At 44.9% G+C, this 25,310-nt stretch overlaps 1 protein-coding gene across 3 annotated transcripts in view; it reads left to right on the top strand.

Moving 5' to 3' along the window:
- The window catches only part of HPCAL1 (hippocalcin like 1), a 69,599-nt gene that overhangs the window by 21,511 nt on the left and 22,778 nt on the right, over positions 1–25,310 (top strand). Inside the window, exon 1 of one of the 3 annotated variants that reach the window (XM_062573030.1) lies at positions 21,009–21,028. The exons of the other annotated variants lie outside the window; for them this stretch is intronic. The gene's annotated coding sequence lies outside the window, so the exon portion shown is untranslated. Of the gene's footprint in view, positions 1–21,008; positions 21,029–25,310 lie in introns of those variants that run through there. 3 annotated transcript variants of the gene reach the window in all.

Consider the following 25,310-nt stretch of genomic DNA (forward strand, 5'->3'; position numbering starts at 1 on the left):
GAGGGACTGGGCTTGGGGGGATGCTTGGGCATGAGGTGGCCCCTCGCCGTGGCCCGGGTCCTCCTCGTGCCCGGGCGATGCAGTGGTACCCGGCTCGCCTGCGTGCAGCCCGTGCGCCACTCTGGCCCTGAGCGGCTTCCACAGGGATGCGAGAAACCGAATGTGTTCCTTGACTTGCCCGCCGTGCCTGGAGCTTGCCTGAAGGAACCCGGGGAAGCCCAGTGGCCGCCGGAGGGTGTGCGTGGCTGCTCCCTCCGTCGCTGCACGCGTGTCCCTGGGGAGCGCCGTCCCCCTGCCCGCCTAGGGAGGGAAGTGGTTTGAGTCAGTTCGCATGGTGTGAACTACCTGTAATGCTACATTTTGGTTTCCTGCTTTCAGGTGCTGAAGAAAGGGAGAAGTTTCATTGGCTTTAGCTTTTGGTGTTACCTTTCCCCATAGTCTGATAAAATCCTCTTAGAAAAAAAAAGAAAACCCTGCAAGGGCCATATGTCTGCTATATGTGCAAATGTACCGCAGCAGGAAAAATAAAGTGCAATGAACTGAGAAACGTTACGTAAAAGAACCAATGGGGAGAACGATGCCAAATGAAATACCTCGCATAAGTGGCTCATATAACAAAGAAATTCAGAACTATTTGTTATGTTTGAGACCACGTATCACTAATCAAAGCCTCTGCTTTTCCTGTATCCAGGAATTTTAAAATTTATGTTTGATTCTTTCCTTTTATTACTATTAGAAATAGATCCTATTAGGATTTTGACTATTGAGGCGTTTTTATGCTCTGTTGTTGATTTATTTTCTGTATGTGCTGTTTACTCATTGAAGGATTTTAAGGAAAAAGCAGAATGGGCATGCAACACTGCTCTTCATCTGTTCCTGTTTTTCTGAATGAATCTTCTGTCTGAATGCCTCCAGGCTTTGTGTGTGTGCCCGATGCACAAGTTCAGACTTTTGAGAGTCAGTATGTTAGCTTGTTTACCTGTTAAAAGCAGTTCTTGCTTTTAAAAATATGAGTTACTAGCCAAGATTACAGAAGTGGAGGATAGCAGGGTGCGGGGTTTGGCTTATTCTATAATAGACAGTGTTGTTTTCTCCTTTGTGTACTGTTCCTCCTACAAACACCACCTGTCTTCTACATTTTGTATAAATGTTGTTATATAGCATAAAAAAGGAAGTGTAAGCTAGTGCAAGTATCTCGTGTTGATTCACTGCTGTACAAACGTTCATCCTTTAATAGTGCGGGATTACAAGGCATTATCATCCTCAGATTGACTCAGGTGGTGCTATTTTTATTTAATCTGTATTAAGGTATCATTGCGAATCTTTGGTCTTGCAGCATGGGGGTAATACGATTTACTATTTTTATAAAAAAGAAAAAAAAACATGGCTATACAAATGCTGTCCATATCAAGAGCTGCAAAGCCTAGTCGTGAACTCCATGCTTCTTTCTTTTTCTTTAGTGAGTTATTAAAGTCTTTAATTTCCATGTCACCTCGGTGATGTTGGCCAGGCTTGGAATAAAATAGGAGTGTGTTGTGGCTTATGCCGAACTTTCTGCCTGTTGGGAAATGCTTCAGGTTAAGCTCTTCCCCGGCCCTCCGTAGCTCTCAGATCAGCCCTGCTCTTCTTGGTGAGAAGCGCCAGAATTGCATAAGGATTTGCTCCTCTCTCGTTGGTCACCCTGCTTGGTGACCGGGGCTTGGAGCCCCAATAAAGCAAAAATAGGTGTACGCCCTGGCACGGAGGACAGCCCAAGAAGCGCCCTGAGAGCCATCTGCAAGCGGCCCAGCTGGCGCCATGCGGGACCAGGGTGGGGGAGCCCAGCTGCAGGGCGCCCTGAGCATCGCCCACCACACACAAGGACCACCACTTTTTCAGAAGGGTCCAGAGCTTGGAGAAGCGGTGAGAAGTCACTGCCAAAAATCAAGCCACTGTGCTCCCAAACGGAGCTGTCTCTAGTCTGGCTCCCAGATCTGTGAGTATCAGCATACATAAATAATGGACCTCAACCTATTAAAAAAAATCAAAATAAGCACTTCCATCTCTTTCCATCCTCCATTTAATGATTAACGTTACAGCTTTCCCTTTATTACCAAGTATACCAAGTCTGTCTTTTCATTTACTACTTATGGTCTGCTTTACACAGGGAAAAAAAAAAAGAACGAAAGAAAGAAAATCTGCCCTGGTGGCTGCAGGACTCCAAAGTTAAGCATGGGCTGTGCAGCATTTCCATTATACGGCGAGTTTAGAAGCTGTAGCTTGTGAAGGTGCTGCAGGTCTCCCAGTGCAGTGCTGCAGCTGGCTTTCTCTAAAGCCTTTCAGTCCTATTCCCTGCTAACAACAAGCTGTTGAATTAGATGCAGAAATCATTTGATGAAATCTGGTCTCCGTTGTTCAGGGTAGATGAACATAAATTGTCAATTTTGCCATAATAAAATCCGTGAATGATTTTGATCTGTGATGTGTGCTGGGTTTCAGAAGTGCCAGGCTTGAAGGCAAGAACAAAAGTCCCCAAGTCCTAAACAGTACTCGAAAGCTGTTTTTAAAGTAAAGGCGAAAAACAAACAAACAAATCTGTCATATATGGACCTGTCTAATGCATTTTTCTTTTTTTAAAAAGAACAACAAAATCCCTTTCATTACGCCCTTTTTTTATACTTGCTTTTAATGTATATTCTAACTATTTTTAAATGTTTGGATAGCAAAGTTAGCCATTCAGCCAGCTAGCTGTGCACAGATTTACAGGTCTCAGCATTTTGCTGCAGCCTCATTGCTGCATTCCTGCTGCAGCCGGGGGCCTGGAGTCTGTTGCCTTTTAAACGATTTGCTTTGGTTTTTGTTTTGTTTTGCGAACACCAAGCGTTTCATCTTCGTTTGCGGTTGGATCCACGCATCTCTGTTCTGCAGGAGGCTCTGGTGAAGCCCAGCTCGTCATTCATCGGGTGCGAGCTGGTTTTGCCTTTGTGCAGACTGCGTTTCTTTGCATGAGATCAGCGTGCGTGAGTTAAGCTGGGCAGCTTTGCTTCCTTTTCCCTTAGCGCTTGGGATGCATAAATACTGTCGGTGGGTTACCAAGAGATCTTGTTTCTTAGCAGTCAAAATCCTAACCTATTTTTGAAAGTTTTCCTGGCTGTAACTGCTTCAGTTAAGGGATTGGCTTTGCCTTTTTCCAAGTTAGCTATTGGCACTGATACGATTCCTGCTGCAGATGTGGCGGTGCCAGTGTGTCAGTAGCTTATGCTTGCTCCGCTTCGGGAAACCGCTCTAGATTGACAAGGAAAACAAATATAGTTGTCCATCTTCTTTTCTAGATTTTGCTGTTGATGTCAAGAATGAACCATCGGGATTAGGGAGCTGGAAGAGAACTAAAATGTAGTTCCTCGACAATATCTGCATTTCTGCTTTCTTACAGAAGAGATGGGAGAAATTTTAATTTCTAGATACTTACTGGATGACTTAATTGCCTTTATCCTGATTTCCTAAGCAAATGGAGCATGGTCACAAAATGTGGTGAATCTGAAGTGGATTAAAATGTGGAATTTTCATTTCATTAAAAAATTTGAGTTTGATCTTCATCTAATTGGGGAGACAATCTAACTTGACATTTTCTTGAGTAAGATACCAGAAAAACACATTCAGAAAAAGGAGAATTTGTATAATTTGTGGAGAAAATTTCATTTTAGGGTATTTGCCACCAATAGATTAATTCATGACCTGTCAGTATTAAGGCATGTATTAAGGAATTTGTGTCATGTTTCTTTTGTTGTTGTTGTTGTTGTATACCGTTACTACCTACATGTCAGAATGATAAAATTATTGTGTTTAATTATTTGTATCGGAATCATAAAGCTAATTGGTTTTTAAGTCTTCTTCTGGGTCAAAAAAATCATTTCTATGATTTATAATGAAATATTCTAACTCTGCAACAAGCAGTGCAATTAATGTTTATATAAGAGTGTGAAAATGCAGAACTTCAAGATTCAAAACCTAGAACAGATTAATTTCAGAATATACTGTGATTACTTTCATTGAGGCTTGCATGTCTTTTAAATATGTTGAATTTGAGGAAAAGAGCTTTTTCTTCTGGTGTTCCTTTGGGTTTTTGTTTTTGCTTTTTAAGTTTGACCAAATATATTTGACAAGTTCTGCTCATGTAAGAGGATTGAATTGTCCCTGTTCACCATTATACTCGGGAGATGATTTACCTGCAAAAATGGCACCTGAATTGAGGATTGAGAGATGATGGAAAGTACAGAAGATGCTTCAAAGTGGGAAGCTACTGAATGTTAAATTTTGTCAAGTACCTGAGAAATTATTTCAGATTGTTCTCTTGAATCAATGCGCTTTTAGAAATCATATGTTTGATCTCTGAAGAGTTCGGTTTTCTAAGCTGCCGGGTTCTTCCACTGTCTCCACCCAGTCGGTGGCTCTGCCTGGGGTCCCCGGTGCCCTGCAGCACGGCACGAGCGCGGCTACGTCCGCCTCCGCCAGACGATCGATCCCTCCATGTCGCGGTGGGATCCAGGGTTTATTATGCGTGCGTGCAAGTCAAAACCTGCAAGTAGTAGTTTAATAATTGAAATGCCAACCTACCCGTGAGTACAATGATGCGACTGGATGCTTTCATAAATCTAAGGTTAGAGATGACAGTTATGATGCATGGCACTGGGAGAATGTGAAACTGCAGTCATTAAACAAAAATGCGCTTTTAAACTAATGGCAGCTGCCTAAACAGTTCTGCAGTGAAACAGATTCCCTTAGGCTACAGTTCTTCAAATTATACAGGTCCTATTGACTTTTAAAAACAGGGAAATATTTTGTTTTGGTGCTGTAGCTGTGCTTTCACATTCATTCCAAAGGTCAGACTAGGCTTTTGCTAGGTTTTCAATCGGAGATGTTAGAAAATGACGGATGGCAGTGTTTCTAGATAATTTGTTTATCATAATTCCCCTGAATTAAACCACCTGAAATACCAGGTATTCACACGTTGTTTCTAGATGGGTTTTCAAGCCAGCGTGGGCACACTCTTCTCCTTCCAAGCTCAGATGTACTTAAGCCGGTAGGGAGTTCTGTGCAATGTCTCTGTTATGCAGAATTGTATCCAAATATCTCCATCACAACCTCTTGGGTGTTCTAACTCCTGCTGTTTTCAAAATGATGCACAGTAAAACAGCATGTTGCCTTGTTGCCTTTGAAGTCATCATTCACAACCTAAAAGAGGAGGTGCTACGATGAATGAACTGTCTTTTCCTTAGTACTAGGAAGACCCTGATGCACACAGGCTACCTATGCTTTGAAGTGCCTTGGCCAATTCCTTGAAGAGGCATTTCAAGACAGTTTGCAGGTTGCAGAGGGCTGTTCATTTGCACACCCCTTTATCAGCTGTCCACATTCACATCTTGCGCTTACTTGTGGTTTTTCCCCTGTTCAGGCTTGGCCTTGTCTTGAAAACAGTGTTTTGTCTGTGTCTCTCTGCCCCTGCTCCTCTCCCCCACCCTTTAAACTTTATCAGAACACGTCATCCTTTTATTTTTTCCTTTTATTACAAGGAACAGAGAAAAGGACAGAATAACCCTGAGTGTGAAAGGATGCTGAACAGCAGAGATCATTTTCTTTGTTAGTGAAATTGTCTAAGTGAAATTCAGCATGATGGTAGGTCTGTGTCATTAGATGTTTTTGTGGTCCTGCCATGACAATGTCTCCGCTGGGATTGCTGGCACATATATTACAAGATAAGCAAGTGCTCTTTTCTTAGGGGGAGCAGGTGGAGCACTGGGAAGCCAGGTTACCTTCCTGGACCTACACACAGGATGGCACATGATGCCTTCTAGTCCCCAGGACATCATCCATCAGAAGAAGATGCAGAGCACCTCTGTGGAAACTAGCTTTGAACTGACCAAGTGAGGGCCTCCCAGAAATCGCAGTGTGTGTCTAATACAGCCAGGCTTTGGGATGTTGCTTAAAGGAGGGAGGGAAAAAAAAAAAAAGGCTGCTTATCTCAACTGGCTGCCAAACGGCTCAGGACAGGTCCTGCTGCCTTTGTTACTTCTTGCATAATACTGGCTGGGAATGGGCAGGAAGTCTCCTACATACTTCCTGAGGTGAACTATGATGTTCCTGTGGTATTGCCGTAGGTGTTATTTATGATGCCATCACATCTAGTTATGCTCAACTGAGACTGGACTTTGTTATGCTGGAAAGTGGAAGTGGAGATAACAAGAGTTTACAATGGAAATAATAATGTCAGATGGTGTGAAGAAGAAAGTAATTTGGACCTTTAACAATGGAGAAACTGCTGTCTTAATTCAGCCTTGATCTTCTATAAGCGTGGGTTTATAGCTTCCTCCCCTTATCCTTGCTTGCTGAGTAATTCTGATTGATTTTTAAGCAGACGATTCCATTGAAGTGTATGTGAATTCTATTACGACCACTCACATTTCATTGTGAAGCCCTCAATGTCATAAAATGACAGTTTGAAGTTGAATGTTATAATGCTCTCTAGTTTTTCCAGGAGCCCTGCAAAGCTGCTAAACTTAACAGAAGTTGGAAAGGAGAGGTAATGAGCATACTGGGGACCTTCTGGCAAATCTGAGGCATTGAATGCAGGTTTCAGAATCTGATGAGTTGTCTTCCTAATTTCATTAGAAATCCTAGCTCTCTGCAGGTTTTGGCTGTCTTGTGAGACTTGGATAACGTACGGGTATTTCCATTGCTTTGGAATTGTCCTTTGTTTCCTTAGTCTGTCATAAACAAAAATGGGTTTCCTGTGGGTAGTGTTCTGTGGAAGAAGAGAGCTGTCTAACTACTGTGATTTAAACAGTATTTTCTCATTCTTGGAGAGTACATTGAGTCTGGAGAGGAAATACAAGCAGAGAGGTTGGGTTAAATATAACATGAACATTTGAACAGATGGCTGACCTTTGTAACACCAAGAACCATTTCATTTTAGAAATTTGCAGGCTGTTTTTTAAGTTTGTCATGCTCTGTACAACCATCTGAGTGTAGATACATGATACGATTTATTAGCTTACCACAAGGCTTTGCTGGTTGATTTTCCTGCTGTTTGAATTGCTGAGCTTTAGGTAGAATATGCAAAATGAAAAAACCAGCATGTTCATGTGGCAGGAACATTGATGTTATCAACTCTATTTAGGCAAAGTTTCTTAAAACACTTGGAAGCTGGGGGAGCAGGTTGATGCTCCCAGCTATGCTGGAAAGGGGGCTGTTCTTGCAGAAAGCAGGGTCCCTGCTGCTTTTTCAGAAGACCCTGGTCCTCAGTTTATTTTGATCCCCTGAGAGAGCTCAGCCTCAGCGCAGGAAAGGGATAGGGAACAGTTAACTGTGGACAGAGAAGAGGCGGATGATCATCTTGCCCCAAATCACTTAACCGTCTTAAGGGTCTACCCTTGTCTGCCTGAATGAGCCAACTAATCTTCGAGGTAGCTGTACAAGTATGTTCTGAGCTCTGTGTGGTGTGAAGAGAGAGAAGACACAAAACATTCACATTCCCCTATTGCACCTTTCTTGAAAAAGCTATTCTGTGTACACCTGATTATTGGTAAAGGAGAAGTGCTTTTTGGAGCAAATTGTTTTAAGCTGGCAGATTCTCTGTCATCTGGAGGCTTTTAAATCGAGGTTATGTATAATTTAAAAATATATGTGGTAGGCCAAATAGGAGTACTGGTGCAGAAATTCTTTGAGTTTTGAGGTATCGGACTAGATTGGTTATTCTCAGATTAATTATTTCTGTGTCTGCATGTGAGATCACAGCTAATTCCCAGGGCTGCACTTTGGCCAGATAGTTGGCAACTTGGAAGAATTTCTGCATGGTGGCCTCATGTGAGGTCCTTGGCATCATCCGAGAGAACTGCTGGGACGAACGACTCTAGGAGTTGGTGACATCGGTCGGAAGGGGGGGAAGTTTGTGAAATGCTCCAAAATTGTCTTTGTAAGATGCACCACACGTTAGTCAATCGAAAAGTGAATGGAAGAAGAAACCTGCCTCGGGGGAGCACATATTTGTTTTACAGTAGGGTAGTCTACCTTGTCACTACCGTTGGCTTTTGTTAATTCCTGTTAATGCTTCTGCAGGCTGTGCAGTTGCTGAAATGGAGCGTGGCTGGCCTCGAGTCAGTGAAAGGCTTGTATCAGAGCCACTCCGAGACAGGGCATCTGCAAGATTTCTTGTTCGACTTCTGTAAATAACAACTTGACACTGTGAGAATGTCTGTCCTTTCCTGTTGCTTCACTCTGCCAAACTTGCCATTTTCTGACAAACTGTTTTAGAAAGATATATTTGGCAAACGGCTGTTTACTTCATTCTTCTCTATCACTGTTCCTTGTCCATGAAATGCGAATCTGTTTGCATGCAAGTTTAGCAGCAACATAGATCAGAGAGTTCTTTAAATTACAGTTGCTTTCTACTTTTTTAAAGCTCCTTTTTCTCTCATAATGGAGGAACTGCAAACACTTCATATCTGAAGAAGGCAACTTCAATACGTACAAAGCCTGCAGCTATTAGAAGCTGGAACAGCTGCACGGTCAAGTTCCCTTGCTTACCCCAGGAGTTTGAGCTTTCCACACTCTTAGCATTACAGAGCTATCACGAAGAGAGTGTAATGGGGATTAGATTTGCAGGGGTAAGTTTATTACGTCTGCAGAAAGCTTCTGCTAAGGAGCAGTGACCCACGTTGGGTCTCTGAGCGCCGCTGGCACAGCTGCTGAGCCAACGAGGGAAACTTCTCCATAATTACATTCAGCAAGATTGGTTTGTCAGGAGGACTTGGTAGACTTAGCATTTTTTTGAAGAAAAGTGATTTCCTTGGGCTAGGTGCCTTCTCTGAAGCAAATTTACCTCTGCGGTGCCATACGATTTGTTTCATTTTGCACTCTCAGCAGAATGTTTCTTTTCTATGGTAAATTAAATACCCCTTCATAACGAACCTCTGTGCAAAGCTGTTCTGCTCATCCTTCTCAAATCATGAGGGAATAAGGAAGAGTCCATCAATGACATGGGTTGCAACAACAATTTGTTGTTGTTTTCTTTGATAAGTTTAAGGCTGCCTCTGCTGAAGTGAGCCACGGCAAAGTTAACATGCTTTGCACATCGTTACTGCAATATGAAACAACATCGGCTATCACAGCCTAGCAATGGATTTTCATGGAAGAATGTGGAGCATAGGGACTGTAGATATAAAAGGAAATGCAATTATAAAAGAAAAAGAGCAAACAGTTGTTTATAATCTATAAAAATTGATACTCACTGCCCTCAGGTTTCCCTTCCTTGCCTTAAGGTTTTCTCATTAGAAGCAGTTTCTGTAAATACCATCTCTTTTCTTTCCCTTGGAGAAATCTCAAATTGCTGGGCTAGAATTGCTGTCTGCGTAATCAATATACCTTAATCTACATGACATTCTTTTTCCTTGAAGTTGGTAGTCAAGATAGCATGTCCAAAACAAATGAAAAATGAGACTTAAATTCAACTTGACTCACTCACTTTATACTCTTCTCATAATTTTGCGAAATGAATATTTCCAAAACAATTACTTTCAGTGCTAAGTGGGCAAGAAATGATTAACGTGCTTCTGCTTGAAGACAGCCAGTACAGTAGTGTTTTTGAAATAATTTTTGAGCCTTTTCCACTTTCCTTCCCTACAAGAATGTTTTAAAGATAAGACACTGACAATAAAATAAATTGTGATTCATAGTGTGGCCCTCTTTCACTCTACTCCTTTTCTTCAGTGGTGTGATTCTGTCTTACACTGAAAGGCATGTAACGAAAGGGAAGTCTTAGACCTTAGATGTGAAGTCTGTCCTGAGCAGAAGAACATTTAATCTTCTATTTCATTTTAGGTGTGCGCTTAGATTATCATCAGGTTAGCTGGATTTATTTGTGCATTTAGATGCATGCTAAATCTGGGTGAATAACGATACTTGAGAGCTTTTGTTGATCTGAAGTTGCAAGTGCTGTTCTTTGTTAGTTGATAGCATCATGCAGAGCATGTGACGATATTAATTGATCATCTTTTTACTGCCTGGCATAGTCCTCATAATGGACATATCTGCTTAAGCCCTGGCTTTATTTTCAGAAGCTGCCTCTAGTTTTGCCTACATGCTGCAGAGGGAGAACTTCCCAGCACTTAGTTAAACAGCTGTCAAGATGAAATTAGGAAGATGACTAAACACTTTAAAATGCAATGATTTGTGAGAGAAGAAGCAAGGCTGAACTGAAAAACTGCAGAAAAGACTTCACTTTGGTTTCTTACGCATTTTGTAAAGTTGTGCGTTTTTAACATTTTTGCAGCCACAAGTCACTGTGCAACGTACAACATTGCATTGATGCAACTGATTCAGAAAAAATCCTCTAGTGTCTGTTGGCGCTGTGGACTTTTGTATGTGCTAGTTCTGTTTTTAATTGCCTTTCTCTCTGAGGAGACATCCTCAGAGTACTTCCTCAGGTTAGAGGTTAAGCTGGTTTTCATTCTTTTGAATAGCAGCGATACACTAGGTTGCACACCCGGCTGAGCAGGCTCGTGGCTCGTGAGTAGTAGTGGAGCTGGGCACAAGTCAGGGAGTTACTCATGTAACTTCTGACACTTAAATTATTCCAGTTGCAGTTATTCCAGCAACACCCCTCTTTTTCTTGGTAAGCTGGACAGTAATAGGTTTGTTGTGCTGACTTATGTGAAGAGAATTCTGTTGTTGTGCAGACTTTGACTCTCAACAGGCTGCAGATGCAAAGCCAATTACTGCAGGTGGAGTTGAATGTTGGTGTGACGTAGCTACAAACCTGCTCACACCCATGCTCGCTGAAGCTACAGGATTCATTAAACAGAAATTGGTGCTGGTCTGTGAAAGAACTGTGTCTCCTTGCAGGGAATATTTTCTCTTCCCCCTAAAATGCAACCCTGTAATCTGTTAGTAACACTTTTGGTGGAGATAAAGAAGGTTTAAAAGTTGGATCATAATACACAGTTTGTTTGTTTTTTAATCTTAACAAAAGGCAGCTCTCTCAGGTAAATGAATCGCTGTATTTTTTTAATTGCATGTGGCAGAAGGAACAGTCATGACAGGCCTTATAAATGATGCAAGTTGCTTTTACTCGGGATGCTGGAGTTCGGGAATGAACTCTAGACAGACATCTGTGCTGCATTAAGGCTATGCAGAGCAAAGCCTCTTTATATATTGGCCTCTTCAATATACTTGCTACCAAATTTTAACAGAGAAACGTGAGGCACATGGCTCCCATGCAGATACCGTTTTGGTATCACTTTGGTGCCTGTTCCAAAATGGATCAAATTACCACTGTTTAAAAACAACCTTCTCTTCCCCATACCTCCAAGGGAGCCTGTGCTGCAGCTCCTACCAAATGAAATAAAACAGCAGTGATGTTCTGGTGAAATCAGAAAATGGATTTGAACGTAGTGAAGGAGAGGACCAAGAGCAATTTTGTCTGTGGGTGCTGAGGGGTGAAACGATAGGAGGCAGTTAACCTCACTTAATCTTATATTTAAAATAATTTTCTCTGTGCATCATGAGACTCTTTCATCATCCTGTCATTTAAGTTTATCTTTAAGCTGATGGTGGTCACCACGTTTAGAAATACCAGATTTTAAGAGTCTGTGTTGATTGGGAAGACCAGTCTGCTGCTGTTGCAGAGAGGAACTGGTCCACTTCCAACTTGGAAAAAAAAAATAAATTCCCTCTTGGGTGTTTGCCCCTACTGAAAGACTGTTCACCTCCCTCCCTGATTAAAAATGGCTCCACTTTTAGTTTGAACTTATTCACAGGCAGTTTAAGATTTGCTTTTGGGTCAGCATTGTTTATTTTTTTCCTCTTCTGCTGCATCACTGTCCTGATGCATTTATAGCAAACGCTCCTCTCCCTCCTTGTGCCTTAATTTTGTTAAGCTGAATCTGCCAAGTCCTGCTAGCTAGTCTGCCACTTCCCTTGCTCTGCAGTCATACAAATGAAAAAAAAAAGAAAGAATATTATAATCTTTGTTCTTTATTTTTATGTATGTGGTCTTATTCTGCTTGACTTCAGCAATTCCACTTCGCTTGCTGACCTCCGTGACATATCCATCGTTGCTGAGTGGCCCTTCCTTTCCCTTCCTTGTAGGCGCTATGCTTCATTCTAATACTCTTTGGAGGTGTGGGACCCGTTCCCCTAGACTTCCCCCACATTGCTTGGGGTTATAAATTCCTTTTTATTTATTTATTTATATATATAATTTTTTTGGCAAAAAGCTTCTTGCAAGTTTGTTCTTGAGCACTTCAGGCCAGTTGACTTTCCTAACTAGTTCCTTTGATTCTTCAAAGCTTATAGGAAATTGGAAATGTTAGTTTCTGTATTTCATTTCAGAGTGTTCTTCATAACACGTTGGATGGGATGATCATCATGCAGCAAAGTCACTCTCTGTGACTGGTAACCCTGCTGCTTACAATGTCTAAATTAGTATTGCCTTTTTCTAGTTTAGCAACTGGAGGGTTAGATCTGTTGTCCACTGCCTCCAAGAGTGTCTGTGGTCAGCTCTTACAATTAATATTAGGCTCTCCAGTTTAATATATTGAGGAGCTACAGTAAGACAGAAAGGCTCGGGGGCTTGATCTGGGGAGCTTGCCATCTACAGCGTGCTGCGCAGTGACTCTGCAGGGCTGTGGCGTGGCTGCTGGCACCGTGCCGGTGTCCCGAGCATCCTGTACCCGTCTGCCCCCGTGGGCCGGCCGCAGCTGCTGTGCTCCCAAATTTCTTTTCCTTCTCATATCCTTCTCTCTTTCCTGATCTTTTCATGTCTGACTTTTCCATGGTCTTACCCTGGCTCCCCGTAGTAATGTGTTAACACTTGATCTTTTTCCTTACTCATGATCTGTGAATTTCTAGCTATTTAGATACCATCCTACCTGACTGCTGCTATCGGTGCTAATACACTCTGTTCTCCCAACTTTAGATGGTGCCTTGTGCTTTTTCTGTCCACATTTACCAATCCCCCTCTCTGTTTATTAAAACCAGATGTGAGAATTAGCTGATTTTCCTGATTATTCTGTCTCTAGACAGAATATGTCTCTAGGAGACATATTTGTTTGTTTTGTTTAAAACTCTTGTCAGCCATGCCTGCTCTGAGCAGGCATATCTCATCTCCTGAGAAATGTCCTCTTTCCGTGAATGCCTTCTAGTGGCTGAACATCCCCAAACTCCCCTTGCAATATCAGTTCTTGAACCATATGGATGACATTGCATATAATGACTTTTCCTTCTTTTTTAAGGTCACAAGAACGCCCTTGGAGATTATGCTCAGAGCCTAGGCTTGGTCTCCTGAGGCTCCTTCTATAGCTTAAAGAGAGGTAGGCACCTCTAGGGAGCATCTAAAATAGGCTCCTGCTCTGAATTGGTTTCCTAGTCTACTTCTCCCCCTTGGCAGTGAGAGCATCCTCTTCTGGGCTAAATTTAGTACTATTCACATGCCTTACTCATGCATGCATGGTTGAGGTCTCCCTTTGCAAATAGAGAGCCGTGGCCCGTCCTACCAGAACGTTAAAGATAAATCTATCAGGGAGTAAAGAATTTGGATACTGTAATAATAAAAAGACCAAATAAAATAGAGTAAGGAAACAGAAAGCTGAGAATGGCACAGAGGAGAAGACTGAGACATGGGGTGGAAAAGGAGATGGAGGAGCCTAGTATGAGGGAGAAAAGTAAGGCCCCCAGCGTGCGAGTTGTGGCCTTGCAAAGACAACTGAAAGGCTTTCATGGTACAGAAATGTCTTGCAGAGTCTCTGAGGAGGAAGAATGTGGCCAGATTGCTGTGTTTACAGAGAGTGATTTTTTTATTTCCCGTTAAGAGGGTAGACACAATCAGATTTCTACTCTGAGCTGTCTTATATTTTTAGCCTGTGATTGGATTGCAGATGCACACTGGATATTTACATTTCTGGAGGCAGGCTCTGGTGCTGTCTTCTTAACCAAGATCCAAGTTAATTTGCTGAGCTTCCAGATGGAAGCCATTCGTTTCTCTATTATAAGTTTGCAGGAATGCTTAATTTAATCTAGATTTTCTAGCTCAATAGTTGGCTTATTCTAACTTAAAGCATTTTCCTTACTTCACCTTTTCTTTTGTGTGTGTATATGTGTGTGGTTTTGGGGGAGATTTTTTTTTTTCTTTGAGCTGAATTATCTCCTTGTGTGGAATAAAAGAAAATGAGTTTTGCAGAAGGAACCACCTGTGTGTCATTCATCCTGACTGGAAGCTCTTAAGCAGCAGACAGCCTCTAAAGAGCAGACATCTTCTAAAGAAAGTTTTCTAAGAAAGGACTAAGTGCCAGACGTAGCTGGTGGAGCCTCTTAGCACTGTTTCACTTGGTTTGTTGAGGCTGAATAAATTTTGCTAGGTCCTTTGTTTTAAACTGTTTAACAATCACCTTTTTATTCTAGTCTAGTACATGTGCTGAATAAGGATGTTGTTAAACTACTGGCTTTTCCTCTGTTGCAGTAAGATAAGGATATTTACAGGAGGAACTTCATAATTTTCCTTAGCAACATTCAGCTGCTGGTGAACTGAGTGACTTGTGATTGTATTATAGCCATTTCTTTAATGAAATTTTAAACTACATGCATCTTTACAATCACTTCTGCCTGAGGTTCTTAGATATCTGTGTAAACACTGTATATATATAATTTCCGTTACATGCAGTCAATACCGAGCAAGGAGATGCAGTGCAGACAGGTAGTTTTAGCTCACGAACCAGCCTCTTGTTTTCATTGTGGTAGGAAAAAATGACGCATCACGTTTTTTGCTATTTAAGTTTCAGAATGAGTGCATTGAACCAGCTTGCAGTCAACTTTATTGTTTCTTCCATGTTATGAATTCCCAGTGCTCCCAACAGCCCAGTCTCATTCCAGGAAACACCGGAGTTGGGTGCAGAGAGGCTGGAGCCTAGGTGGCTGAGTTAACAGTGTTTGGTTATTTGGTTAACTATACTCAGGCCAGAACTATCTGAACTATCAAAATGGTGCTATAAGGCTTATTTTATTAAAGCATTGTTTTTCTCCTTACTCTCTCAGTGTAGAAAAAGATGAATGTAAAAAAGAAATATTATTCGTATTAGAAAAAGAACATGGAGTTCTAGTTTCTGAAATCCAGCCATGAGATGAACTTTGAAATTGTCAACCTAGAAACTTTCTCCCCGTCATGCTGCACATGCACTACAACTGGTTCGGGCTACCTGGTAAACCCTATTAAGGCAGGAGTGTCAATGCAGTGTATGAAACCTGAGCTCAGAGGAGTCAATTTATAGCTACATCAAGAGTATTGTGTACACACACAATACGGCTTTTCTTTCACACCTAATCTAGGACCTTGGCAGTTCTGCAGTCCCCTTTACCTGCTCAGCAGCTCAGGTGCTGGACCTTTGGCAGTGCCGAGGGGCAGCACAACAGGGATTCAGGATTTTCTTCTGGCCTCTCTTTACAGCACCTGCTCCTCGCCACGCTCTCTTGCACGGGAGCCACTTGCTGGGCTCGGTAATGTAGCTCGTGGGGCACAGTACGCCCTTCAGTCACCAGGAGCACATCAGGGAGAGGGAAGAGAGGTGTGATATTCCCTAATCTCTTTAAACTTCTCAAGCTCCACTCTTTGAGGCAAGTGAGCTTTCCAAAATATTTTGAGGCAAAACATGTGAGTGTGAGAGTGTGAGTGTGTGTGTGTGTAGAAGCAAGGTCAAAGGGACCGAATGCACCAGATCTACAGGGGCAGGGTAACGAGAAGCTGAAGCAAGGAGAGGTGCTTGGTCTTTATGGGAAGGTCAATTTATGCATCCATTTGCAGTCAGGCTGTGGAGTTAAAGGCAATGCCATTGCCAGTTTTGGGGTTTATGCTGGGAAGTGAGAAAGGACGCACCTATAAACAGTTTCAAGCCTGTAGAAATCCAGCCACGGACCAAGGACCTCCTGTGTGAACATGTGTCCGCAGACTGTTTTTAGCTCAGGCTTTGGCATTTTGTGACCACGCTAATGACATGTTAAGGAATTGCCACAAATTTTATTTAAAAATAGCACAGTGTTACTGGAGCACAAACTCTCAGGGCTGCAAAGAACAGGGCAAATGTGTGTCAAACTCCAGGACTGTGAAGATGGCTTGAGCAGAGCGCTCTGCTTCCTGGAAAGAGCCCGAGATGGTCCTTAGCAGCATGGCCAGCCCCCCGCGGGATGCTGCTGCAAATTGGAAACAAACATGTTAATAGAGCATATGAGCTTTCTGCACACTTACTGCATCACACAGAGCTACTTGATTATAGGGACAGTTTATTTTATGGGTGTGGGGGGGGTTATATTCTTATTGGGAGCTGTTTGTCAGTCTGCACGGAAGTCTGACTAGCTGCGAATTGTTAACTCCACAGTATATGTTGACCTATGAAGTGAAGGATGTGGCAATAAACACAGTCCATTAGGCTGCTAAGGTGCTCTGTAGGCTTCTTTGGAGATTGGGAAGCAGAGGACTTGACACTTAAATGCCTGTCCTTGGGAGCTCTCTTGTGCTCGGTGAGGATGTCTGCAAGGCCTTGCCTTAGGGGCTGACAAGGCAAGGTGATGTTTGGTCTCTTAGGTGACCGTGGTGTTGAGCACCTTGGTGTGTTTCCAGAGGGTGTATTGTACAAAGGCTGGTAAAATACAGGTAAGTAAATGTCTCTAGTATAGCAAAAGTCCAGGGCTGTGCTAACCAGTACGATCATTTTTCTTTTAATTACAGATAAAGATTTAATTTTTTGTTAATAATTATGGGAAAATCTTTGGAAATAAGACATGCAATGATTCTGGCAAGCTTTGTGCTCTGTGGTAGTGCCTTCAGGACTCTTGGCTGTTAGTGTAACACAGCGAAGCACTGAAGGAGGGGGGCAGCAGGATTACGCCGTTAGGTTGCCCGTCCTGGCATTTGCAGAAGAGGCTGCGGTACTGTCCAGGGCAGGATAAAGGTGTATTTTTAACCGCTGTTTTGACAGGACAAGTTCGGCTGCTTAGTCAAGGTGAATCTAGGTTGCAGCATGACTAAACAGTATGTCCAAGTGCAGCCTGCCCCATGCCCGCCTGGGTGCTAGAGCACGCTGACCTGTTTAGAAAACCCAGTCCAGCGGTTTAGACTGGGAAGACAGTTTGCTTAGACTAATGCAAAGGGTGGTTGTTAGCACGTGTAATATAATGTCATAAAACCTTCCCACAGAAATATTTTGCCTTTGCAAAAGTACTTAAAGGTATCCAGAAGGCTCCACTGACTTTCATGAATGTACTTTTAATCGTACTTTAGCAGACTTCTGGTTGGAGTGGCGCAACCATCTTAGTTTCCTGTTCTTATATTCATACTTGTCTTCCTATTACTTGTCAAGATTCTGGAAGTGAAAATTATATGTTTGACAGCCTGCTTGTGATATTTGAAGCTGTACAGTCCTTTCTTACGCAACTGTGTAATCATATACCTATGTGAATTTTTCTTTTCTTGGAAGCAAAAATCAGTAGTTAGATACTAAACACAAGACAGATGCCTTCTTAGAGTTTCAAGTGGCTCAATTTTATATTTTAAGTTTATTTTCATCCAAATGGCAATTTGCACCTGTTGTTAAAAAGTAGTATGTTATGCAGAGAGTAATGAATGCAGTTCCCTGGCTAGAGTTAGGCAGCAGTTCCCGTCAGAGCCGTGTCTGTTGCTTGGCTGACTGCTAAAGAACTGGTATAGCATTTGCTAATGATCAGTCATAAAAACAGTACCATGATTAATTAGGGTTTTCAGATTTCTGAAACAGTCATTTCTGTTTTAATAATGTCTGTGTGTAAGTGATCCTGTTCTGGCTTAGCTTTTCTCTTTGAACTGAAACTGAAACAGCTTGTAAAAGAGAAATTTGTTTTCCTTGTGTGTGTTACAACAAGTGGCTGACAAGAAATTCTCCAGCCGGCGTGGCCACATCAGTCTGTTGACACAAATTGGGTATTTCTGCAAATTTACTTGCCCCTTGAATGTTCTAGGTTCTGCTCTGCTTAATGCAGAAGTCTTGCCGCTGTAGGCCTGGGTATGTAGGTATGGGCATGCTAACGTGTGCCCTTTCTACCTTATTTTTTGAGAAAGAGCTATGAATTTACAGTTGGCTTGTTTTTTAACTCTAGGGGATCTTTTAGCTTTTCGCCTTTATTTTACCTTTGAGGGAAAGTAAATGTCATACCAGCAATTTCCATGGTAGGTGGGTGACTTGCTGGATGGTCTCCTCCTGGCTCTGAAATCCAACCTTCAGAGCAGTAGACTGCCCAAGTGTCGGTGTCACGGAGAGCGTTCAGCCCTTTCCGCCTGCTGGCACCTCCCAAGCTAAAGTCTGGGGCTTTTCTTCGGCTGCTCCCATATCCAAGATCTTGTTAACACAAACACCCAAGGATCGGTGTTGGAAAAGTTACGAAAGAAAAGTAAAGCCTTCACAGACTCAGCTAACTTCTAGCTATTAGGAGGCCAAATCATATTTAAATGGATGGGGAGGGACAGTGATCTGCTGTCCTTTCCCTGAATCATCTCTTTCGGGCACTACATGTTGGAGCCCGGTCCGGAGACCTTCTTGGCAGGAGGCTGGATAGGCTCCCGGGGAGCATGTGGGGCAGGGGCCGCAGCGGGGCTGGGGCTGGGGCTGAGGAGCTGGGTTCAGAGCCTCCCGAGCGAGCTGGCCCGCAGGGGAGCTCCTGCGCTGGGATGAGCCCGGGGTTATCCAAGTGGTTCCCAGGTCCGTGTCTGACGCCTCCTGGGTTTTGCCCTGCTTTAAGGAGGATCGCTTATCTCCTCCTTCATGAGCCCCCACGGAGCCGCGTTTCCATTGGGGACCTGCCCTGCGGGACTTCACCGTCCTCCCTCCGCGCCAGCCGGTCCCTGCGGCGGGCGGCCCTGGGCTGGGCTGCAGCGGGGAGCCTGCGAAACGCGGCCGGGGCCTTTTGCTGATGGCTGTGCTGAGTGCCGGACGTTTTGCAGGAAGGCAGGGAAGGGAGAGATGAGCAGACACCACGGTTAACCGCGGTTATCTGCCTGGTTTCCCTCGGGCCAGCAGTGCCGGAGCCGTTCCTTCCCATGCTCGCTTGTCCGCTTCGTGCTCTTTCTGCCAGAGCAAAGGGAATGCTCAGCTGAAGGGAAGGAGCTGCTTTTCCCTTTTTGGTGTGGTATAATTAATTTATTTTTTTTACTCCCCTTGGGCAGGAGCCAGATGACATGTTTTCACAGCACTGCAGCACATAATGCTTTGTGCATTTCTTTACTTGAAAGACTTATTTCGGCTTTTGAGAGACTCTTGCTTCGCCCCTCCAGGAATCGGGATGCTAAGGGATGTCGTGTTAACACACACAGTGGCACAGCGATGTCTGATCTCCACTCCACCGTCTCCCCAAGAATTTCTGCGTACTGGAGGAACGTTAAATGCAAAACCCACTGCGGGGCGGAGTGAGAGGGAACGGGCGGTTTATGCATACGCTTTTGATTTGTATTTAAAAGAAAAAAATATCTAAAAATAAACTCCTCACTAGCCTCCGCTTCCTGGTTAGTGCAGGGGCTGTAGCAGAGGACAGAGCAGCTGGAGCTGTGATGAGACTGTCCCAGCTCCAGGAAGCCCCCTCGTGACTCTGCAGGCCTGCAGCCGGGCACGGCGGGGTGAGCGGGGCTCCTCGGGCGCCGCGCTGGGCACCGCGGGGGCTCCGAGGATCGCCCTAGGGGAGAGCCACCTCCGCGGCGGCGAGCAGCGCCGGCCAGGGTTTTGGGGTGCAGGGATGCCTGTTTCCCACGGCGCGGGATGGAGGAGGAAGAGGAATAAGGGGGGATCCCTGGGCGAGGCGCTGCTGTGGGCCCCCGGCGTCGCTACGGCAGTGCCTGCAGCGTCTGCCAGCCGTCGGGACGCCGAGGCAGAACAACGGGGCGCTGGCTCGCGGCCTCCGGTGCAAGGTGCGCGGCGGCAGCAGCGGCGGCAGCACAGTCGTCTTCAGCTTGCACCGCCGCCTTTTCTGGGTTTTCTGTGCCCTTTTCTGGGCATCGTGTTTCCATTGCTCACGTCAGTCATGCACGTGATGGCTCTGTGTAAAACGGGTTGCACTTCGGTGCTGTGAATGTCTCCAGTAATGTAAAGACGCTGCTTGCACTGGTCCTACGCATGTAGGTCCTGCATCAGCATGAGCACGCAAAGTTGCATGTGAAAGGAGGCGTTAGATGATTGGCTTTAAACCCTAAAACGGAGCGAGTGGTTTAGAGATTCAGAAGGGAGGAAGCAAATCTGGATGAAACGGGACAGTAGATAGAGCATTGGTGTAGCAAACAGAAATACATAAAAAATGCAGTCTATTACACAAATGCAACGGTGCAGTGTGATGATGGTTCGGTCAGAGCTAAACTCTAGAATTGTGAAGGTGTTGCTTTAAATCACAAATGTTCAGGCACGTGAATAACTTGGCTCTTGTGGTAATGCAGCTTCTCACAGGAGCAATGCTGCTGCTATGTGGTTTTGCGCCTCTGCCGTGTGATACAGATGCTACAGGGCTGTTGCAGACAGGAAGCGAAAACTGCGGTGCCTAATTGAAACTCGAAGGGAAATCGAAGGCAAGCAGAAAGCAACTGCAGAATACAGCTGGGGGGCAGCTAAGGCCGCTGCCTTCATAGAAAGGGGAAATTGGGATCTTTTTTCATTAATGATACTACATTTGCTTATTTTCAAGAAAGAATGAATGTGCCCTGTGCACACGGATTGTTAAAAGTTCATGGTAATAGTGTTTACAAATAAGCTGATAAATGTGATAGGAAGTTGCATAGTTTCATCTGTTCTATACACACCAGGCTGAAACTCCCCTAGGTTATTACTGTGGCCAGTAACAGATATTTCAGGAAAATTCATGCAGCATATAGTTCTAGCCTAAGCTGCCAACAGGGGCTATTTCTTTCCTAACCATGTGAACTAAATTTGTTTTGTTTCAGGAGTTGCTTTACCTTGCTTTTCCCAAATCCAGAAGCCAGTTGTTGATTTGGGACAACACAACGGTATGGATGGATCTCTTTGAAAACCCTCCTAAGTGTTATGCATGATTTTTCATAATAATCTGATTCCTGCTAGCATATATATCATCCGTGTATTTATGTTGCGAATTTGTGCTTCACAGATTGTTAGTTCTTTGCAGGTTTGCTAGGGTTTCCCACTAGTCCATTTTATTATGTAAAATTTACACTGAGAAAGGAAAGTACCTATGAGATGAACGAGTGCCTGAGTTTGGTCGATCGCCACCTCAGTTTTCTCAGTTGTATTTACTTGTTTTCCCAGCATGCAAGAGATTTGTGTTTGTAGTTTCAGGCATGGATTTGCAGAGTGGGAGGACTACCACGTTGCGAAAGGCTGATGGAGCAAACGGGTAACGGCAAGCACGGTGGGCTGCCAGCCTCGGCCGGCTGAGAGCTGCCGCTGCCGGAGCAGCCTAAATACCAGGTGGGCGAGCAGCAGCATCTCTCATCAGGAGCAGCTGCTGTGTTAGGTGTTGGTGGACAGTGGTTGTTCTAGTTGCATCTGAACGGTGCTTTGGAAGGTGCCTGGAAGCATTGCAGATTGCACATCTCCCCAGCACGCTGGCCAAACTGGCAAGTGGAAAAGCAGAAGAGCAGAACTTGAGACAGCCTGTGTACGGGGGAGCGAAGCAGCAGTCGTGCCGTGCTGCTTCGGTGGCATTTTTGAACACAACAGCCAAGTGAGGATTAAAGTTGCTTAATTTCTGGAAGACTGCACAGCTTAGCACAAGCAACTGTTTTAAGTAAATAATCATAGGTGAAAAGGAAAACTTGGCCGGTCTCGTGGAGCAGAGCTGTGATGATGTTCAGCAGAAATCTCTTTCTATCATAGCAAAGGATTAATAGATAATATCTTTCAGTCTGTTGGTTCTGGTCCTCTGCTTATATATTCATTAATCCACATGAGAAGGAATGCAACGAGGCAGGGAAACTGTGAGGCATCGTGAGAGCTTCTTGCCCCAGAGTTTTGAGATCCCCTATGTTCAGGCTGGTGTTTGACTGGCCGTCATCACCAGGAACCAGCCAGCTTTTATTGACCGCCAGCTGTCGTTTTACAGCTTTTGGAAACTACAAAAGTTCTGTGTCAAGCACATGCACTTTGTATGGTCGGTGAGAGAATTCGTCGCTGGTCACGGGAAAGGGGCAGATGCTTTTTCAGCAACCGCAGTTTTGGAGTGCTGCTACCCTGTGCTCAAAAACCGCTTCTCTGCACGGGACCCTCCAGCGCTTGCAAAGGGTCTGGCTTCTGCTCTTGCCTTTTTCCCCCCAGAGTGTGGCTGCATGCGTGCAGCCCGGTGCAGCAGCCGGCTGGGGAGATGCTCTGCGCTCAGGCTGGTGGGTATGTCCGCCGCTGTCCCCTTCTGCAGGAGGCGATGTCTCAACCAAGACATGACTAACCACTTATTAAAAGCAGGTTATTAATCCCCTAGGTTTTTCTCTCTCTCTGCTGAAGACCTGGCTATGGTGTAGGAATGTTCTTCTGTGCCTTTAGTGGTTTTAACGCGTGTCGAACTCCATGACCGATTGCTTCAGCAATCAGATTTGGTGTATGAAACCAGTGCCTGATAGAAACTGGCTGAAGTGATCTTCTAATTTAGCTTCTCTAAAGACTTGTCTCCATTTGGCCAGTTTGCTAGCTTTGGTGGTTGGTGAGGTGTTTTATTTGCAGGGTGGGAAGGGAAGGGTTGGGTTGTCTTTGGTTTTTCACAATGACCCTGCAATAGCTCTTTGCCTCTTTCATGTATTATAATTAGGCTGAGAAGCAGAGTATTGAGTGGTTCTGGCTAAAGCTGGCCCAAAGAGCATTTTTAGGTCTGCTGTTGTATGAAGAACCGTTTTCTTCTTTTCCGATTATACCTGCCTGCTTGTATTGTAGCAACCGCTCGTGTAAGAGCGTTGGCGGAAACGAGCTGGCTCAGCAAAAATGGAAAGCCAGACTAATCTCGCGCTGTGATAAATGCTTACCGGTCTGTCTGTCTGCTGGCACTCCCAACAGCAAACCGGGATGGGGGGGAGGGAGGGAGGAAAAAAATAAAGAAAAGAAAGAGAAAGAAGTCGGTTCACAACCAGGCCACCGAGACGGCAGAGGGGCTTGCAGAGGCGGTTCGGAGCCGGCGAGCGCCGAGCGGGGGAGCACGCGGCACAGCCCCGAGAAGCTCTAGATGCGAGGCCGGGGCCGCCGCCGCCTGTCCCGCCGCCCCCCTCGCGTAACCGGCCTCCGCGCTGCCTCCCCCTGCTCTCCCGGCGGGCCTTCGCCGCCGCGGCCCTGCCCGGCCTCTGCCTTCTCCCGCCGGGAACTTCCCGGGAAAACTGCCCCCCTGGGGTTCTGCGAGCGTTTTGAAACGCGGACCGCGAGTTTACCTTGTTGCACGCCTGGTTTTGCAGCTCGGCCTGATGCCTCTGCTCAGTGGCGTTATTTACCAAAGCTATACAAAAAATAGTGTTTCTATATAATAATAGTAAAACTACTGGCTTTTGAATAAATTATATACATATGTATATATATATATAATCAAACTGAGAGAAGTGGAGAAATGTAGAGATTAGTAGAGCATAAATAGAGAGAAGTGAAGTATCTCTCAAGAGTTGCAGTGATCTGCATGGCAGATCTGTTTAGAATGAGGATTGAGATTGATCTTTAATATTTAGGAGTTTAGTTTGTTATGAAAAAACAGCATTAATAAAGTTTCCAAAAAAAAAAAAAAAAGGTGTAGATCAGCTGTCGTAGCTGTCTGCTATACTTATGACCCTCTTCATTTCAGGCAAGTGTTAATTGTTAGTGCCAGATTGGATTTTCTCTTGCGGACTGCTGTCATGTATTTTAACTTATTCCTGCAAGTTTCAGTGCCAAAATCTGCATTTGCTCGCTGCCAGAGTCAGTGATGCTTCTTAGCTGGTATTTATACTGTACTTGAAAACTTTTGGCATCACTGCTAGATACAGGTAGGAAAATTCCCGTGTCTAATGGGGAAAAATGTTCTTCAAGTTTAAGACACGAGGCATCTGATGTTTTCAGTCAGGGTAAATTTCATGGTATTTTATGGGCAGGGAAGCAGCGGTGGGAAAGAGGTCCATAACCTTTAGTGTTAGAGGAAGCACGTATTTTATTCAGGCTTGCCGAGTGTTACCGTTTATGCAGCATCTCCTCTGTATCCTCAGTTCTTGTCCTTGACCCTGCCCAGGACTGATTTGCCAGGCTCCTCTGTCTGCTCGGAGCAAGCCGGGCTTTCCGCGGGCTTTCCCGCGGCTCCTGGGCTCCGGCAGCAGCCGGCGGATGCGATCCCAGCCCGGCGCCGCAGCGGCGAGGTCTGCCGCCTCGGAAGCGCTCACCAGAGCGGCGACGCGGAGCCGGGGCACGTCTGCTGCCGCCGCTCGCCCGGCCGCTGCGAGGGGCTGCCCTCGAGGAGAGGGGAGCTGGTCGGAGGAGGAGACCTGCGCGTTTTGGGGGGCGGGGGGGTGCACGCACAGGGGTGTTTTAAAGGGGCGTGCAGAAACGCGCGGATTTCGGAAGCCTTTTCAGGACGCCGCCGCGGCGTGCCCGGGAGGAGGTGAAACGCAGCCGGTGTTACCCAGGCACCAGGGCCGGTGCCGTGCTGCAGTCGCGTTCGTGGGGTTCGTGTGAGCAGCACGGGAAGGCTTCGCCGTGACTGCCAAAAAGGAAAAAAGGAAAAAAAAAGGCGGGGGGAGCGTGCGTTTCTCCGCGGCACAGGTCGCGTGCCGCCTGCGAGCGCGCTGGGTCCGTCAGGGTGCGTGAGCGCCTGTTTGCTGAGCTGTTGCCCGTGGCCGTAGACGCAGAGGCTGAGGCTCATCGCGCTCCGAGGTGTCTGCAAGCTGCAGGTCGCATTCAGTGGTGTTTTCTGTAAGCTTTTTTTCTTTTAACTGCTCTGGTAAAGGAGAATTTTTATTTTCCTAAGCAAACTGCCTAATGGCCTTTCTGTTCATTACAGCTGTTCCTCTGCTGCTGCCAAAGCTGAATCTCTCCCTTTAAGAGAGAAAAGAAAAAAAAAAATCCACCACAATAGCTGGATTATGTATAAAATACAAATATAGATATGTGAGAAGCTGCACTTGCATATATTTTCGCGTACACAAACCTTATTGAATAACAAACAGAGAGGGACTGTGGTCTCCCACAGTCAAGGCTGTGGTTAGATTACTTTGTTTGTTCCGTGTACAAGCCTATGTGTCTTGTTTATAAAATAAATACGCCCTGATTGCCTGCTGTCCCGCTGGATGAACTGGAGGACTGGTCCTCCCCTGTCACAGG

This window comes from Rhea pennata, chromosome 3 (assembly GCF_028389875.1).
Source record: "Rhea pennata isolate bPtePen1 chromosome 3, bPtePen1.pri, whole genome shotgun sequence".
Taxonomy (NCBI): domain Eukaryota; kingdom Metazoa; phylum Chordata; class Aves; order Rheiformes; family Rheidae; genus Rhea; species Rhea pennata.